The 20,517-nt window shown below is 37.7% G+C and overlaps 1 long non-coding RNA gene across 2 annotated transcripts in view; it reads left to right on the forward strand.

Moving 5' to 3' along the window:
* The window catches only part of LOC138439251 (uncharacterized), a 73,557-nt gene that overhangs the window by 3,842 nt on the left and 49,198 nt on the right, over positions 1-20,517 (forward strand). Inside the window, exons 3-4 of one of the 2 annotated variants that reach the window (XR_011256659.1) lie at positions 17,125-17,220; positions 19,764-20,135. This is a non-coding gene — a long non-coding RNA (uncharacterized lncRNA). Of the gene's footprint in view, positions 1-17,124; positions 17,221-19,763; positions 20,136-20,517 lie in introns of those variants that run through there. The other variant, XR_011256658.1, reaches the window with a different exon arrangement.

Consider the following 20,517-nt stretch of genomic DNA (forward strand, 5'->3'; position numbering starts at 1 on the left):
CAAAGAGTTTGAGTGACTGAACTGAACTGAAAGACAGAATTAATGATTTCCAGATCTTTACTTTTTTGCCCCAACCTCTCTTCTTTGGCTCGTTCCCTACTCAATAGTAACCTTCACTTTGGGTAAATGTGTGAGGAGTGAGAAGAAAGCCAAATAATGTTTTAAAAGATCTCCCTTACTACTTCCTTACTACTTTTGTGAAGATTTTAGTGGGAGTTTAAAACTAATAATCTGAAAGAGAGTTCAGGATTATAGATCTATTTCATATTCATAGTATTCCTTGCTAGCTCAGGTAGAAGTAATAATGCTTTATAGAAATAAAATAATAATAAAGTAATAATGCTATATAGAAATTTAAACGTGTAGTATTGTTACATCTATTCTCATAAAAACTGCCCTTGTTATAGCTTTCATAGTTGTAGCTCTATGTGAGTTCTGTTTTTTTTCTATTACCTGGAAAGTTACTTGGAATCTTTGATTCATTAATAGATGAAAAACTAAATAAAACATGGGAGTGAACCTGAGTAGCTCATGTGAAAAACAAATGTCAGGTGCATGACCAGAAGCCACAGGTCCTGAGTTTCCAGCTTGTTGCATAAACCACTGAGTCACAGTGCTTTTATACCTGGTATAAGTGAAACTACAGATAAAGAATCAAACCCATTCCTAAGAGTCTCCTAAAGCAGCGCTTCTAATATTAACCTGTCATTTCATGCTCTAGTCCTCAGTCTTCTCCCTACTCTCAAATTTAAGGACTGATAGCTGATAACTTATGGGAGCATGGATAAGAAAGGAGAGAGTGAAATTCTTCTCTACTTTATTTCTGGTATTCTTTACTCCCCCATTCCTAGACCTAGCTATAGCAACAAAGCTCTTTACATCTTTTTTTTTGCTTTTTTGATTGAACTGGGTCTTCATTGCTGCATGCAGTCTTTCTCTAGTTGTGGCAAGCAAGAGCTACTCTCTAGTTGAGGTGTGTGAATTTCTCACTGTGGTGGCTTCTCTTGTTGCAGAGCATGGCCTCTAGGTGCACTTCGGTTGTCGTGGCACACGGTTTAGTTGCTCTGCAGCATGTGGGATATTCCCAGACCAGGGATCAAACCCGTGTTCCCTGCATCGGTGAGCAGATTCTTAACCACTGGACCACCAGGGAAGTCCTATGTTCACCATTATTTAACATGTGAGTTTATTACTGAAATAAGAAATCCAGTTTATAGGGAACTGGATGCAAAAGGAGCATATCTTCTTTAGTCTATAGTAGAATAAGACTTTTAGAAGAAAGGCATATAAAAATGGAAAGAAGTTTGGAAAGGATGAAATTTTTAAATAAAATACATTTCTAAAGTTATATGTCAAAAGGTTTTGTTTTTTTTTTTTTTTAATGCTTACTCCTTGTTTATTCTCATAACTCTGCCCTAAAGTAAGCAAGCTGGATAATATCATCTCCCTCCTTATTTATACATTAGAATACTAGTAAGGATATTAATGCCTAAGCTTAAAGAAATGAAATGATTTGCCCAAAATCATATAGATGGCAGAAATGAAATCAAAACCCAGCTGATTCTCAACTCTCTTGAAGCTTCAGTGTTCCGCAACAAAGGCTGAATAGGATAACAATAAATGCTAACTATAGTAGAATACTGTAATTAAATCCACTCTCTTCTCTAAATTTTCTCTCATATTTCTCATACTATTTCATTTAACATTCAAAGAAAAGTTAAAATTTTATAAATAACTTCAAAGTCAAGTACTACCTGAGCATCTAGTTAGTGATCCTTTAATGTGATGACTTCTAGTTCCTGTATTCAGGAATGGGTTGTTAACAAGGACTGTAACATATGACTGCACCATATATAAAATCCATCCAGTATATTGATTGGACTCAGGTTCAACTGTCAGCAAAAAGCCACAAAACAAAAAAGCAAAAAAAAATCCCTTTTATTCAGTGACTGCTATTATTTTAAATTAAAGGTAAATTGCAGACAGAAACACAGAAATACTGTATTATTTCACTTATATATTTAATCTAAAACAAACTCAGAAAAAGAGATCATACTTGTGGTTACCAGAGGCAGAGGTATGGGGAGGGGAGACTAGAGGAAAGTATTCAAACTGTACAAACTTCCAGTTATAAATAAGTATTAGAGATATGATATGCAATATGATGACTATAGTTAACACTTTGATGATATACAGGAAAATTGTAGAAAGAAGAGTAGATCCTAAGAGTGCTCATCACAAGGAGAAAAACTATTTTCTTCTTTCTGTTGTATTTATGAGATGATGGATGTTAGCTAAACCTTGTGGTAATCATTGCACTATATGTATACATCTGACTCTCATGCTATATGCCTTAAATTGACACAGTGATTCATGTCAACTATTTCTCAATAAAACTAGAAAAAATAAATAGTGATTCTGCTTATATGAGGTATCTAAAATTGTCAAATTCATAGAAACATAAACTATCATGGTGGTTACTTGGGTCTAGGAGTAGGGGGAAGGGCAGTTGTTTATTGGGTTTAAGTTTTGATTTGCCATTTTTTTTTAACAACGTAAATATACCTAATATCACTGAACTGTACACTTTAAAGTGTTTTACTGTCTCCTGGAGGGAAGAGACATGTAATATATACTTAGTACCCTGATTTTTATGTCTGTTGTACCAGTTGAGTGGCTGCTGTCTGGGATGTGTCTTCATTGCCTGGCTTTGATAGCCAGGAAGCTTCCATTTCTGGGTCCCATGGCACTGCGGCAATTCTTTGGCAAGTTATACCCACAAGGCACTGTACAGACAGTAGACTGAGGCACACCCCCCAGCATTTCTGTGAAGGAGGCCTCTTTGTTTATTTTGGATTTTCAGTCTGAGGAGCAATCTTCAGATTTGGCCACACTTTGTGGCATGTAGATCTGCTCTCAAGGAACATAGGCCTTGCCTTGCCATGCCATCTGGGCTGTTTCCCTCTGCTTTGCTTCAGTTAATCAGTATCATCCAGGAAAGACTTCATACACTTATCTGGAGCCCTGATATTTGCAAGTGCCACCTAGGAATCCCTCCAGATCATCTGGTTATGGTGGCCAGTGGGGCTTACACTTGCGGTCGTACAGGACTGTATATATTTGCATACATTTAAAAACTGATACTTGAATGTCTGACTTCCAAACAGCCTGAATCTAGGTGCTGAGATCTTCCACTTTGGGACACTGGCAGATCTTGTCACATACTTAACAACTGGGAGCTATTAGAAATATAAGAAGTCTGCTTGGTCAAGCACAAATATTTGAGAGATAGGCAAGAGGAAACGAAACAGCAAATTTCATCTCCTACTTGAGGCCACATCTTCAAGACTGGGAGAGATGGTTTCATCTGCTATTAGAAACCAACACACAGAGTCATGCAAAATGAAGAAACAGAGGAATATGTTACAAATGAAAGAAAAGATGAACCATCAGGAAAACAAAACATTAATGAAGTGGAGATAAGTAGTTTTTATGATAAAGAGTTAAAATTAATGGTCATAAAGGTGCTCACTGATCTGGGGAGAACACAGTGAAAATGTCAACGAAGAGATGGCAAATGTAAGAAAGTACCAAAAAAGGTCCCAGAGCAAAGAATCCAGTGACTGAGCTGAAAAATACACTAGCTGGGTTTAAGAGCAGACTAGATGAAGCAGGAAGAAAGATCAGTTAACTCAAAGATAGAGCAGTGAAACTCACCCAATCAGAGAAGCACAGTGAATATAGCTTAAGGGACTAATGGTACGTCAAACAGACTGACATTTGTATCGTTGAGCTCCCAAAGGAGAAGAGAGAAAGGGGCAGAAATCTTATTTGAAGAAATAATGGCTAAACACTTCTCTAACCTGAGGAAAGAAACAGACATTTAGATCTAGAAATCCCAGAGTTCCAAATGAGGGGAAATCAAGAGACCCACATACCAAGACATGCTATACTTTAAATGTCAAAAATAAAGGTAAGAGTATCTTAAAAGTAGCAAGAGAAATCTAACCTGCTACACACAAGGAAACCCCCATAAGACTTACCAGAGTTTTCAACAAAAACTTTGCAGGCCATAAAAGAATAGCACAATATATTCAAAGTGCTGAAAGAAAAACACTTCTAACCAAGAATACTATACATGGCAGCAGAGCTCACTCGGAAGTGAAGGAGAGAGAAGGCGTTTTGCAGATGTGCAAAAGCTAGAGTTCATCACCATTAAACTGGTCTTAAATGCCAGTGGAAATTCTTTGAGCTAAAAAGAAAGGGTGCTAATTAATAACAAGAACACATGAAACTAAATCTCACTGGAAAGGCAAATATATAGTGAAGATAGTGAATTAATCACTTATAAAACTAGTGTGAATGTTAAAAGACAAAAGTAGTAAAAAAATTAGTTATAAGGGATACACAAGAGAAAAAGATGTAAAATGAGACGTCAAAAACATTAAAATGTGGTGGGAGAAGTAATAGCGACAAGCTTTACAGTTGGATCAAACTTAAGTTATTTTTACTTAGAATGTTATAGATACAAGTTGTTATGTATAAGCTTCATGGTAACCACAAAGCAAAAATCACACAAAAGATAAACAGAAATGAATATAAACATACCATTAAAGAAATTTAACCACAGTCAGAGAGCAGGAGAATAGAGGCACAGAAAGGAACTACAAAAACAGTCAGAAAATAATTTGCAAAATGGCACTAAGCATATACCTTTCAATAATTACTTTGAAAATGAACTAAATACTCCAATCAAAAGACCGAATAGCTGAATGGATTTCTTTTTTTAAGATCCATCTATATACTCTACGAAAGACTCACTTTAAATGTTGAGAATCACGCAGACTGAAAGTGAAGGTATATTTTCCATGCAAATGAAAACCAAAAGTAAGGTGAAATAACTATGCTTATATCAGACAACATAGAATTTAAAACAAATAATGTGATAAGAGACAAAGAAATACATTGCACAATGATAAGGGTCAATCCAACAGAAAGATAAAACATTTTATAAATATTTATGCATGAAGCATAGGTCACCTAAATTTTGGAAGCAACTATTAGCATAGCTAAAGGGAGAAATATATAGTACAATAATAGTAGGGGACTTTGGTATCCCACTTACATCAATGGATAAATCTTTCAGACAAAACATCAATAAACACATTGGCCTTGAACAGCATATTAGACCAGATAGACTTAACAGGTGTTTACATATGATCTGTATTCCATCCTAAAGCAACAGAATACATTCTTCTCAAGTGCACATGGAATACTTTCTAATGTAGATCTTATGTTAGGGTGCAAAAAAAATCTTGATACATTTAAGAGGAATGAAATCATATCTAGCATTTTCTCCAACCACAATGATATGAAAGTGAAAGTGTTAGTTGCTCAGTCATATCCAACTCTTTGTAACCTCATGGACTATAGCCCACCAGGCTCCTCTGTCCGTGGGATTTCCTAGGCAAGTATACTGAAGTGGGTTCCCATTCCCTTCTCCAGGGGATCTCAAACCTGGGTCTTCGGCATTGGATGCAATTCTTTACCATTTGAGCAACCAGGGAAGCCCTTGAAACTGGAATAAATAACATGAAGAAACCTGGAAGATTTGCAAAAATGTAGAGGTTAAACAACATGCTACTGAACAACCAATGGGGCAAAGAAGAAATTAAAAAAATACATAAAAATATACCTTGAGACAAATGAAAATGGAAAAGGAATACACCAAAATGTATAGGATGCAGCAAGAGTAGTTCTAAGACAAGCAGTTCAAAGCAATAAATGCCTTTCTCAAGAATTAAGAAAAGTCTGAAACAACCTACCTTTATTTTTTTCTTTTTCATTATGGTTTATTATAACATATTCAGTATAGCTCCCAGTGCTATACAATAGGACCTTATTATTCATCCATTCTATATGTAATAGTTTCCATCTGCTAATCCCAAACTCCCAGTCCATCCCTACACCACTCCCCCATCACATTGGCAACCACAGATTTGTTCTTTATATCTTTGAGCCTCTTTCTGTTTCATAGTGAAAGGGAAAGTCGCTCAGTCATGTCTGACTCTTTGCGACCTCATGGCGATACAGTCCTGGAATTCTGCAGGCCAGTATACTGGAGTGGATAGCCTTTTCCTCCTCTAGAGGATCCTCCCAACCCAGGGACTGAACCCAGGTCTCCTGCATTGCAGGCAGATTCTCTACCAGTTGAACCACAAGAGAAGTCCAAGATTACTGGAGTGGGTAGCCCATTCCTTCTCCAGGGAATCTTCTTACCCAGGAATTGAACCAGGGACTCCTGCACTGCAGGTGGATTCTTTACCAACTGAGCTTTGAAGGAAGCCCTGCCCTTCTGAAATCTAAAATATGATGCAAATGAATTTGTATCATATTTTAGATTTCAGATATAAGTAATATGATAATTGTCAAACAACGTAATCTACCCTTCAAAGTAGAAGAAGAAGAATGAACAAACCTCAAAGTTAGTAGAAGGAAGGAAATACAATTAGAACAGGAGTAAATTAAAATGAGACTAAAAAGACAATAGAGGGAGATGGGAGGGAGGTTCAAAAGGAAAGGGATATATGTATGAGATTTGAGAGAAAACAAAATTATGTAGCACGATTCTCCTTTAAGAAATAAATTTAAAAAATAACAATAGAAAAGATCAATGAAATGAAGCACTGGTTATTCAAAAAGATAAACAAAATTGAGAAGTCCTTCAGTTCAGTTCAGTTCAGTTCAGTCGCTCAGTCATGTCCGACTCTTTGCGACCCCATGAATCGCAGCACGGCAGGCCACCCTGTCCATCACCAACTCCCAGAGTTCACTAAGACTCACGTCCATCGAGTCAGTGATGCCATCCAGCCATCTCATCCTCTGTCGTCCCCTCCTTCTCCTCCTGCCCCCAATCCCTCCCAGCATCAGAGTCTTTTCCAGTGAGAAGTCCTTAGAGACTTACAAAGGAAAAAAGGACTCAAAATCAGAAATGAAAGAGGAGGTAATACGATCAACACAACAGAAACAGAGTGGATCATCAGTTCAGTTCAGTTCAGTCGTGTCCAACTCTTTGGAACATCATGGACTACAGCACGACAGGCCTCCCTGTCCATCACCAACTTCCAGAGTTTACCCAAACTCATATCCATCGAGTCGGTGATGCCATCCAACCATCTCATCCTCTGTTGTCCCCCTCTCCTCCCACTTCACTCTTTCCCAGCATCGGGATCTTTTTCAAATGAGTCTGCTCTTCACATCAGGCGGCCAAAGTATTGGAGTTTCAGCTTCAACATCAGTCCTTCCAATGAACACTCAGGACTGATCCCTTTAGGATGGATTGGTTGGATCTGCTTGCAGACTAAGGGTCTCTCAAGAGTCTTCTCCAACACTGCAGTTCAAAAGCATCAGTTCTTCAGCACTCAGCTTTCTTTATAGTCCAACTCTCACATCCATACTTGACTACTGGAAAAACCATAGCTTTGACTAGACAGACCTTTGTTGGCAAAGTAATGTCTCTGCTTTTTAATATCCTGTCTAGGTTGGTCATAGCTTTCCTTCCAAGGAGCAAGCATCTTTTAATTTCATGGCTGCAGTCACCATCTGCAGTGATTTTGGAGCCCCCCAAAATGAAGTCTCTTACTGTTTCCATTGTTTCCCCATCTATTTGCCATGAAGTGATGGGACCAGATGCCATGATCTTTGTTTTCTGAATGTTGAGCTTTAAGCCAACTTTTTCACTCTCCCTTTTCACTTTCATCAAGAGGCTCTTTAGTTCTTCACTTTCTGCCATAAGGGTGGTGTCATCTGCAAATCTGAGGTTATTGATATTTCTCCCAGCAATCTTGATTCCAGCTTGTGCTTCATCCAGCCCAGCATTACCAATGATGTACTCTGTATATAAGTTAAATAAGCAGGGTGATAATATACAGCCTTGACATACTCCTTTCCTGATTTGGAACCAGTCTGTTGTTCCATGTCCAGTTCTAACTGTTGCTTCCTGACCTGCATACAGATTTCTCAAGAGGAAGGTCAGGTGGTCTGGTATTCCCATCTCTTTCAGAATTTTCCAGAGTCTGCTGTAATCCACACAATCAGGGCTTTGGCATAGTCAATAAAGCAGAAATAGATGTTTTTCTGGAACTCTCTTGCTTTTTCAATGATCCAGCAGATGTTGGCAATTTGATCTCTGGTTCCTCTGCATTTTCTAAATCCATCTTGAACATCTGGAAGTTCACGGTTCACATACTGTTGAAGCCTGCCTTGGAGAATTTTGAGGATTAGTTTGCTAGCATGTGAGATGAGTGCAATTGTGCAGTAGTTTGAGCATTCTTTGGCATTGCTTTTCTTTGAAACTGGAATGAAAACTGACCTTTTCCAGTCCTGTGGCCATTGCTGAGTTTTCCAAATTTGCTGGCATGTTGAGTGCAGCACTTTCACAGCATCATCTTTTAGAACTTGAAATAGCTCAACTGGAATTCCAACACCTTCATTAGCTTTGTTCGTAGTGATGCTTCCTAAGGCCACTTGACTTTGCACTCCAGGTTGTCTGGCTCTAGGTGAGTGATCACACTATCGTGATTATCTGGATCCTGAAGATCTTTTTTGTGTAGTTCCTCTGTGTATTCTTGCCACCTCTTCTTAATATCTTCTGCTTTTGTTAGATCCACACCATTTCTGTCCTTTATTGTGCCCATCTTTGCATGAAATCTTCCCTTGGTATCTCTAATTTTCTTGAGGAGCTCTCTAGTCTTTCCCATTCTGTTGTTTTCCTCTATTTTCTTGCATAGATCATAAAAGACTGAAAAAGTGAAAGTGTTAGTTTCTCAGTTGTGTCTGACTCTTTGCAAGCCTGCCAAGCTCCTCTGTCCATGGGATTCTTCAGTCAAGAATACTGGAGTGGGTTGCCATTCCCTTTTCCAGAAGCCTACACACACACACACACACACACACACACACACACACACGTGGAATCACACAGTATTTGTCTTTGTGACTGGTTCATATATAATATAGCACATTTTCTTTATTCATTCATCTAAGGACTGGACTGTTTCTACCTTTGACCTTTGTGAGTGGTGCTGCTGTGAACATGTGTGTACATGTATGTAGAGCAATATTGCTAGGTCATATGGTACTTCTGTGTTAAACTGTCAGAGGAACCACTAACCTATTTTCTACAGTGGCTGCACCATTTTATATTCTCACCAGAAATGTACAAGGGTTCCAATTTTTCCATATCCTTGCCAACACTTGCTATTTCCCTTAAGAAAATTTTTTTCTTTTGCTAATTTCTAGCCATCTTAGTGGGTTTGAAGTGGTACCTTGTGGTTTTGATTTGCATTTTCCAAAGATCATCAATGTTGAGCATCTTTTCTTATGCTTTTTGACTATTCATATCTCTTCTTTGAAAACATGTCTATTCATGTCTTTTGCTCACTTTCTGGTTATATCTTTGTCTTTTTACTGGTGAGTGATAGCAGTTCTTTCTGTCTTATAGTTCAGTTCAGTTCAGTCTCTCAGTCGTGTCCAACTCTTTGCGACCCCGTGAATCTCAGCACACCAGTCCTCCCTGTCCATCACCAACTCCCGGAGTTCACTCAGATTCACGTCCATCGAGTCAGTGATGCCATCCAGCCATCTCATCCTCTGTCGTCCCCTTCTCCTCCTGCCCCCGATCCCTCCCAGCATCAGAGTCTTTTCCAATGAGTCAACTCTTCACATGAGGTCAGCTTTAGCATCATTCCTTCCAAAGAAATCCCAGGGCTGATCTCCTTCAGAATGGACTGGTTGGATCTCCTTGCAGTCCAAGGGACTCTCAAGAGTCTTCTTCAACACCACACTTCAAAAGCATCAATTCTTCGGCGCTCAGCTTTCTTCACAGTCCAACTGTCACATCCATACATGACCACAGGAAACACCATAGCCTTGACTAGACGGACCTGAGTCGGCAAAGTAATGTCTCTGCTTTTGAATATACTATCTAGGTTGGTCATAACTTTCCTTCCAAGGAGTAAGCATCTTTTAATTTCATGGCTGCAATCACCATCTGCAGTGATTTTGGAGCCCCAAAAAATAAAGTCTGACACTGTTTCCACTGTTTCCCCATCTATTTGCCATGAAGTGATGGGACCAGATGCCATGATCTTCGTTTTCTGAATGTTGAGCTTTAGGGCAACTTTTTCACTCTCCACTTTCACTTTCATCAAGAGGCTTTTTAATTCCTCTTCACTTTCTTCCATAAGGGTGGTGTCATCTGCATAGCTAAGGTTATTGATATTTCTCCTGGCAATCTTGAGTCCAGCTTGTGTTTCTTCCAGTCCAGCGTTTCTCATGATGTACTCTGCATAGAAGTTAAATAAGCAGGGTGACAATATACAGCCTTGACGTACTCCTTTTCCTATTTGGAACCAGTTTATTGTTCCATGTCCAGTTCTAACTGTCTTATAGTTACTAGACCCCTATCAGATATGAGTTGCAGATATTTTTTCCCATCCTGTGGGTTGTCTTTTCCCTTGGGTTTTAAAACACTGCTCTCTGCTATTTTCATCCTATCTCTTTTTAAAACAATGAATTTATTCAGTAGGATAATTTTGAATACCTAATATATTGTTAGTCACTGTTTTAGGTACTAGCAGTAAAAATACAACTACCTTTTACTCTCTTTACACACTTTTTAATTTTTTTCACTGTCGTTTTTCTCTTAATGCCTTTGTGTGAGCATTTTCTGGAATTATGTTGCCTTCTTTGTGGAGGCTTCTTTCCCCTTTTTTTTGTCCCAGATAAAGTGTATTTAACCTTCAGGGCCCAATCTAAACATCAGTCCTCCGGGAAGATTCTGTGATTTCACCAGGAACAATCAATTACTCTCTCTTTGCTCCTATAGCACTTTATACATTTAAAACAATATTCTAGTCTTTACATTGTTTCATAACTGTTTATATCTCTGGAATGTGAGCTCTTTAACATAGAGATCTTATCCTCATAATTAATAAATTTCTCCCAAGCTCCAGTAGAAGTTGGACACATAGAGATTATTCAACAAATATTGACTAAATTATCAGACCCTGATATTTTTAAACTTTTCATTATGAAAAATTTTAAATTTATTCAAAAATAAAGACAACAGTGAGCTGAATCACTGTTACTTATCTGTCAGCTTTGACAGTTATCAGCCTGTGGCCAGTCTCATCTCATCTACTTCCCTTCCATTCTCTCTCTCCAATGAATTATTCTGAAGCAAACCTCAGAAATCATTTCAGTCAAAAATGCTTTTCTGATACTTTTTAAAGGAAATGTTTAAATATTAAATATAAAACTTTAGTGTACATGGAGTCAGCTGACTAGAACCCTCAATTAACTGTCCCCCAATTTTAACAGACAAGACAAATAAGAAATTATCTGTAATCTCAAAGCTTATATAATTTGATTTAGTAGGTTCTAATCTTATAACAAATCTAGCATAACCTTCTAAATTTCTATACTTAGAAAAACTCTCAGAAATCACTAAGTTTAACTGTATTGCAAGACCTAAATTATCATAGAAATAGCCAAGGTTAAGTATTTCACTTAGGCAAGAAATATACGTTTTTATGGTAAAGTTAAAAAATTTTTTGTTAAATCTCATTTCATTAGAAACATGTTTCATTACATTTAGATATAAAATGATAAAGCTGGAGGCGCATTTTTTTAAATTACATTGCATAATGAAGTGTGGAGTGTTATATGAGTATGGTTAAGAAATACTACCCTTTACTTCTTTTAATCTAAGGAACGTTTTTTGAACTCTTTCTATTTCCTGCCTTACCTTTGGGGGTCTGTTGGAAACTTGTGAAGGTGTTTTCTGATACATCTAATGATTTACCACTTTGCTAAGCTACTATCCTCTCTTGCCTGCCTTTTATGATAGTCTTCTAATTGGTCTTTCTGTATCAGCCCTTGCCTGTCTGCCTCAAAAGTCAGAACAGTCCTTTATAAAGTATGTCAGATTCCATCACTGCTCAGCTCAAAACCTCCTAGTTACTTCCCATCCCACTAAGAGATAGCATGCTGTATTCTCAGTGTATGTGGTATTGCTCAGTTTGATCAGTTTTGACACATGTCTACACCCTTGTAACCACCACAACAGTCAAAGTATAAAGCATTCTCATCATCGCAAAAAGTCCCCTTGTGTGTCTTCTGCATGACTTTTGGATGTCCTTTGGACATTCTGGAAGGTGAAAAACCTGTTTATAATGATCTGAACCTAGACCTAACTCCATTTATATAAATATGCAAAATGTTTTTGCATGGTTTTAAGGTACATTTGATTTTCCAGAAATGCAACCATCATATAATTTGAGGGAAGATGACACTCTATAGAGTGTTCAGAACTTTACCAGAGGTTTGTCATTTAGAAAGGCATTTTAAAGACTGAATCAGCATCACCATCCGATGACTTTTGAGGCTTAAAGGAAACACACCTTTATCATTCTGCATTTGTGCCTGTCACATTTACAGTGGCTAGAAAGGTGACATTTTTATCTTTTACAGTGTTTATGTCTAAACATTTACCTATTGAAATAGATTAATTTTGTTATAACTTACTTCCATTTATTTCTCATTTGTATTACAGGTTCAGTATTGTATTTGTTCTTTTGAAGTTAGATGTGTAGATAAGTTGTATCACCAGTGAGGTTAATTTCAGGATATAAGGGAAGAATATAAAACATTTGTTATAAAAAGAGAGCACTGGACCTTCAGATTAGAGGACTGTCCTATAAATTCCAATCCTGCCTCTTTCCTCCCCTGGATTACCTCTCTCTTTGAATCTGCTATTCTCCTCCCTGCCCTTTGGCTCTAGCTACACTGGCCACTGACTTCTTTGCTGTCCCATGAGATTTCCAGGCACGTCTGGACCTGTGTCCTCCTTTGCTGTGCTTCCTTTGCTGGAAAGCCTTGCTGCCACATGTCCGTATGGCCCTCTCCCTCCCTTTCTTCAGCTCTTTACTTAAATATCACTTTCTCAGTGAGGCTTTCCCTGGCCGCCGTATTTTAAATTGCATCTCTACCACTCAGCACTCCTCATGACTCTTCCCCGATTTATTTCTCTTACAGACTTATTACTTTCTAGACAGACTTTGTATTTTGCTCTTTTTTATTTTTTTTGGTTAACTGTTGACCTGCCCTATGCCCTCCCCCTCCCCCCCCGCCCCCCAAAACACACTCTAAAATCTAAATTTGATGAGGCCAGCTGCACAATGTGGATTGGTGCAAAGTGGAAAAAAAAAAATCACCCAGTTCCCCAGCCAATTGAAATTTGTTTTTGATATGCTACAAAGTCAGCCCTGGGCTCCCTTTATCTTCCAATCTGGTGTAAAATTGTACTGGCTTCCCCAACCTTTAGTCTTATTTATAAAGGCAGCAGTATCCCTAAAGTTTAGAACAGTACCCAGTTCACAGTAGGCACTCAATAAATATTTATTGAATGAATGACTGTCTTTAGAATTCCAAGAGAGGTGTTTTTGTGTGATTTTATCTAAAAATTTGGAGCCTTAAATACCTTTAGTTTTATATTAATATGGCTTTCTAGAGAATAATGCAAAGTATATTACCTGGAGATGTGCCATTTGCATTCTCTTTATGTTGTAAAAGTTGCTTGATTCATAATTCATTCTCTAAAGGTCCTATTGTATTTTTTCCTTCATTAAGAAGATTGATAGCTATAACCTAGTGTTATTTATAAACTATATCCATAAGGCACATTGATGTGTGTCCTACATATGGTATAATTAATCTGAATCATAAGTTACTTACCAATCATTTGCCTCCAGGTGTCAGAGGCAATATATGGTATCTTTCTTAAGAATAATACTGGAGAAACATTGTTAATACAAATATACCTCATTGATTTGAGCTCCTACTATTTTAGAAATTGAATTAATTTTCTTGAACTGAGCTAAAAATTTTAACCCTTGAATAATCTCCAGATAAAAGCAAATCAGTGGTTTAAAGAGAATTATAGATGGATGATCAACCTGTTTAAGAGAACAGCCTACCTATAGATAATCATTTGATGTAATCGTATGCTTATTCATTCAGGCCAATATTTATTAAGCAGCTGTATGCAGCAAGCATGGGTCTGGAAATATAAGGGCAAATGAGGCAGACTCCCAGTCTAATACAAGCAAGTATTGACACAAGTATAGACACAATAAAATGTCATGGTCATCAATATAGCAGTCTTACAGGGGACATAAAAGGAATCGATGTGGGCCTGCAATGGTCATATCTGTCTGCAGAATTGAGAATTAGATTGAAAAGTCTTCAAAAAGAAGTTAATGGTTGAATGGAATCTCTGGAGTTACGAATGTGGTTGTATGGGTTGAATGATGAGATGAAAATATTGTAGGCATAAAGAGCAGCAGGATCTAGAGGACAGAAATAATCCACCTGGTTAGCAGAACCATTTGAAAGTATTGGAGTATAGACTACCCTGGGAGCAAAATGAGTGGTGGGTAGAGATCAGGAATGAATGGCCTGGTACCATGTACTAGAGGAATTTGAGCTTTATCATTGCATCACTTTACTTCACTGGAGTTTGGGAATTCATTAGACAGATGGAACGGGAGGTATTTCAGCTGTTAACAGCAGTCCAGATGAGCATTGTTTGAGATCCCACAGTAAGAATATAGCAGTTGAGATGAAGAAGAGGGAAACGGATTGGAGAAATGCTAGAATCTGTAGGACTGGCTGATGGTCTTGGTAGAGGTATGGAGAGGAAAAAGAACTTAGCACAAGTCATAATCTCAGATGCCTCAAGGGCCAAACAGTTGACAAAAATGAGTCAAAGAAACCTCAGCACCCATTGTGGCTGTTATAAATACTAGCTGAAATGAGAGCTTGCTGCTAAGTCACTTCAGTCGTGTCCGACTCTGTGCGACCCCATAGACAGCAGCCCACCAGACTCTGCCATCCCTGGGATTCCCCAGGCAAGAACGCTGGAGTGGGTTGCCATTTCCTTCTCCAATGCATGAAAGTGAAAAGTGAAAGTGAAGTCCCTCAGTTGTGTCCAACCCTCAGTGACCCCATGGACTGCAGCCTTCCAGGCTCCTCTGTCCATGGGATTTTCCAGGCAAGAGTACTGGAGTAGGGTGTCATTGCCTTCTCCGGAAATGAGAGCGAGCTTACCTGAGTCTAAATGGGACATCTACTCTTCAGTTTTAGCCCATTGTTCTTTTTAAGTGGAGCCTGATGTTGCATCTTCTGATTTTTAAAGAGAATCCTAAATATTTTATTTTTCTGTGACATCTTCCAAATCTTAAGTGTTGGTTCAAAGTTGTGTTTTTTTCTTTTTAAGTTCTGTCTGAACCAAAATAAACAACTTCAGTAAATAAGCAGCTAGGTTGCAGCCTCTGTCCTAAGATGATGCCTTTTTTTTTTTTTTTTTTTTAATGATTAGAAGTACGATGCTATTCACTAAGATAAGAAGTAGAGGGAGAGAAGCAGATTAGGGAGATGATATGGAGAAGACTAATGAGATTTTGAAAATGTTGAGTTTGAGGTACATCAATTAACAGCAAGCTACAGATGCAGGTCTGGAACACAAGTGAAAAGTCTGAACTGGAAAATAAAGACCTGGGAGTTATTAGTAAATGAATGGGAGGTGAAATTATTAGCCAGTTTACTTTAAACAACATTTCAAGAAACCTTTGTTTTCCTGTTCTTGCTCAATTTCCTGTTCTTGGCAACAATTGTTAGGGATACCTCTCCTGGCCCATTTAGGAACCCTCCATAGTACCTGACATAGTCAAGGGCTTCAGAAAAATTCACTTTCTGAGAAAAACAAGGATTTTTCTTGAGGATAGTTTCTGTAACACTACCCTTATTCCTATGTCTGTTTGCCTTTTGTGTTTCTAAGCAAGATCCTTCTGTCATTGATGGAACCAGAACTGACTTGTGGTAGTCTCTCTGAAGGCAAAAGTCAAACATCTCCAAATGCCATTGTTTTTTTTTTGTTTTTGTTTTTTTTTAATATTACAGATCGTAAGACCTTAGAAAATAGAGATTCTTCTTTCTTTCATAGTTCCTCATTAGCAGCTAATTTTCTTCTGTGAATACTTAGAAATAAGAATTGAGTGATATTATTCAGAGTTTGAATGCCATGTGAAGATGAACTCATTTCCCAAGGTGGTAATCTTAGTAGCTTGCTCATATTACATGTAGGATGTGAGTTGCTTGCAGCTCTATCAGCCTTCAAGTAGGTGTAACATGTGTGCTCATTTCAGGACCTAGGCTGAAGGAGCATTGCTTTTTGGTATGGCAGGTAAAGATGGCTGGTAGAAACTCACTGTCTTTTAAAGCTTCTGCTCAGATATTATATATATCATATCTGTTCACATTCCATTGGCTAAACCTGACATCTGTTGGGAGGGGAATACATAATCCTCTTGGGGATAATCACCACGGTCTACAGTAGTAGGTAAGTGTATTTTCTGTGCTGGGGTGTGATGAGATGATGAAAAGAAAGGAAGTACCATAAATGAGATCTTACTCTTCTGATGGGATAGGAAAAGTGCTGTCGATATCTGTGTGGGAGAGTAAAGGATTGATTTTTATTAATGTCGTGAAAGAAAGAGTTAGATTCCAGGTACTATTAAAAAAAAAAAAAAGGGCCAGATTCCAGTGAAGTGAGTCTACGGTCAGATGACATGCGGGGTGCTGATGACAGCCAGCAAAGTGGAATTAAGTAAAAGCAATACTGACACTACGATTGCAGTAGCGATGCATTCCTGGCATTCAGTTCTCTGCTGGCCTCTCTGATTTTAGCGTCTGTGTTTTTATGGACTGTGATCACCTGGAGAGCCTCTGGCCCAGCTATGGGGAGCAGCTGCCATTTCTCAATCCCAACAGATATTGCCATGTGGGGACACTAAGGACACTGTGGCCACCTTCTATATTTGAAATCTCACTATTTTTCAGTGTTGGCTCAAATTTTAAAAAAACACACTGTGGGCCAAACAAAATATTTCTGTGGGTTAAATCAATCTTAGTTTGTGACTGCTTATCTAGAGGAGTGGATTGATTTCATATCCTTCAGATAATCTCCCATGAACACGCTTCTCTCAACATATGTATTTGTTCTAGCTTTACAGGTTGGAGGTATGATTGACTTCCTTTTGCAAGAATGGAGTTGTTTAAATGACATGTGTTACTGCATAAAAGGCCAAAAAGGAAGAGAAGGTAATTTCATCCCTTCTCGATTTTTATGCAATGATCAAATTATCAGCAGAATATTAATTTTAGAGATGGCTTTTTTCCATGGTATACTTGGAACCAATCCAGGAGAGGCCTGATTTATTGCACAGAGGCTGAAAATGATCTGGTAGGAGCACCTGGAGGGTACTTCCTTCTCATTTCTATTCTTGTATGTGTTCTTTCCACCACTGGCATTAGTGCTTGATGTTCTCCTCACACATAGCCAATTCAGAGTTCATAGATGATGGTGACTAGAAGAAGGTTTTACCCCTAATTTTATTAGAACCAGAGTAATATTGAAATGGCTGTATTTGGATGTGTAGGTGTCCAAGTTGTTTCATAGTGGCTCCCACAGCTAAGCCCTTCTGTTGCATGATTGAGGCTAATTCATGGAGAATAAATACTCTGCCACAGTGATCTTCATTGGGGTCTTCTCAAGGACAACTACAAGATTTCCATAACCTCTGGACTGACAAGATTCATATTTCAAGATGACCTCAAATATTCAGCTAATCAAAGGGGATAAAAACTTTAGAAACCACACCCAGAAATATGTCAGACTTGTTTTTTTCTGACTATAAATCCAGAGAACAATTGAGATTCTTTAAATTTAAGTATAAAGCCCTATGGTTTATAAAATTAAAGGAATTTTTTAGAGTATTAAGAGTGCATAGCATTGTACCGATAGTGTTGTTTAGTTGCTAAATCACATCCAATTCTTTTGCCACCCCATGACCCCATAGCCTACCAGGCTTTTTGTCCACTAGATTTCTCAGGCAAGAATACTGGAGTAGGCTGCCATTTCCTCCAGGGCATCTTCCCAACCCAGGGATTGAACCTGCATCTCCTGCATTGTAGGTGGATTCTTTACCGCTGAGCCACTTGGGAAGCCCATACTAATAGTGTACATATTTCTATTTGGAGCAGTTTGACATAGTTAGAGGTAACAACCACATATACTTGCCACTACAGTATGTTAATAGATTATGTCTAAATAAACACATATTCGTAGCATTTGCCTCTTGTGATCGAGTATTGTTTAGAAAGAGATAAATTTAAGCTTTTGTATTATATACTCAAATGCATTGGCTTTAATTACACTAATGGTTTAAATTAAGAAAAAAAGTTATATTAAGTGTGACAATGTAAAGTTATTTATCTGTACTCTTTAAAACAGCAAAATTCTCTAAAGCAATTATCCTTCAATTAAAAAATAAATTAATTAAAAAAAATAAAAAATATTTGAATTTGAATTAGCATGTAATACAGAGGCACTTAAAAATGAGAAAAAACAAAAGCTAGTTTATGAATGAGTTTGTGGGAGTGGAAACAATGGGTAGAGATGGTGAATAATTTACCTGAAACCTTAAAAATGACTAGATGTTAAAACTGAGTAGAAAACGTAACTCAGAATTTCTTGGTAAAAGGGGAAATGTAAGTTGCATAGTCTTACTAACCACTAAACTGAAATATATCAGTTGCTCAGAAGAAACAAATATTGCTTAACATTGAACTTAAAGGAAATTTACCTCACAGATCTTATTATGAAGGATACTGTACAAACAAAAATGTCACCAAATTGCAATTTAATGAAAGATGCCACAATATTCTTTTCATGGTCATTTCAACATAGGCTTTTGGCAGAAGTCCAGAGATACAATATTCAATAGATTTCTATGAAAGCTGAAGAAATGTACATTAATTTTGTAATTTGGGGGTGATGGTAACATGAATGAGGATAGATTAAATAATTGCTTTGCCCTTTAATGTGCCCACTTAGCGAAAAATGAAAGAAATATTGAGGACGACACATTGTAAAACAGACCTCCTGAGATCTTTTTGTTTTCATTAATTCTAAAAGTATTTATTGATGTCACAATGTATATACTTGTTCTGCATGTGACCTAAAAATGTTCATGAAGATCATATCTTTAGATGATCCTTGAGTATTCATATATGATTTATATATCCACTTGTTCTAAGGATTTTCACCTATGCTGAGGTGAGAATATATAATTAAAAAGAAAAAAAATCAATAAAATATTTCATGGGTCTAATTTGGACAAAATATTTTAAATTTTTAATAAGACAAATAGTTCAAATAATGAGCAAAAGATTTTTAAAAATCCAGAAAAATTTGAGATTCTCATAAATTGTATCTGTCTCTTTGACCTGGTCATTTGTATTTCTGCTAAATAAGTGTTTCAGGTCATGTTCATATGCATTTATTTTGATCCTTGACTTTGAGAACACAGATAGCTAATGTACGTGCCAGGTGATTTTGATCATAATGAGTGATAAAAGATGAAAGAGAAAATGTGGTAATACAAACCGTATATCAAACTCCAAAGCATAAAACTTAACAGTCTTCTCACCCCCTGCCCTTTTTTCCCAAGGGAAATTGTGTGTGACATTAGTTTGAAATGGGTGAGGAAACTCTCCAAAGGTAGCAGAAAGGATGGGATTAACTTTATTAAGGCTCTCCTGTGAGAGACATTGTGAGGTTTTATGTTGTGTTTCTTTTGCAGGTATTACATGTCTTCAACTCCTGTCCATAGCATCTTGTACACGGGTTAAGTAATTTGACCAAGAAAGTGTACCGAGTGAGGATTGTAATGATGGCAGTAACACAAGGAAGCTGGTTCCACAGAGGGTTAGGTAACCTGCCCAAAGTCCCACACTGAGGAGAGGGCAGAGCTGGGGTCTGACTCCATAGTACACAAGCAACAGTATCAGCCTAGAGAGACCATAGAAACAGATACTTTTAAAATGGAAAGAGACTTCATAGATCATCTAGTTATTTCATTGTCCTTTAGCACACCCATTTTACACACAAGGAAAGAGAGATACAATAACACTTATGGTCTTTCAGATGGAAATAAAGTGTGAAATTATTGAAAGTGACAGTGAAAGTTGCTCAGTCGTGTCCAACTCTTTGTGAACCACAGTCCATGGAGTTCCCCAGGCCAGAATACTGGAGTGGATAGTCTATCCCTTCTCCAGCAGGTCTTCCTGACCTAGGAATCGAACCAGGGTCTCCTGCATTGCAGGTGGGTTAGTACCAACTGAGCCATCAGGGAAGCGTGAAATTATTGGATCAAATTCTTTGCCTAGTACATAATTTATTGTTGTTGTTTTAGTTATTAAGTCATGTCCAGCTCTTTTTCAAGCTCCTGGACTGTAACCCAACTGGTTCCTCTGTCCATGGGATTTTCCAGGCCAGACTCCCGGAGTGGGTTGCCGTTTCCCTCTCCAAGGGATCTTCCTGACCTGGGGTTTGAA

This window comes from Ovis canadensis, chromosome 4 (assembly GCF_042477335.2).
Source record: "Ovis canadensis isolate MfBH-ARS-UI-01 breed Bighorn chromosome 4, ARS-UI_OviCan_v2, whole genome shotgun sequence".
NCBI classification, from domain to species: Eukaryota; Metazoa; Chordata; class Mammalia; order Artiodactyla; family Bovidae; genus Ovis; species Ovis canadensis.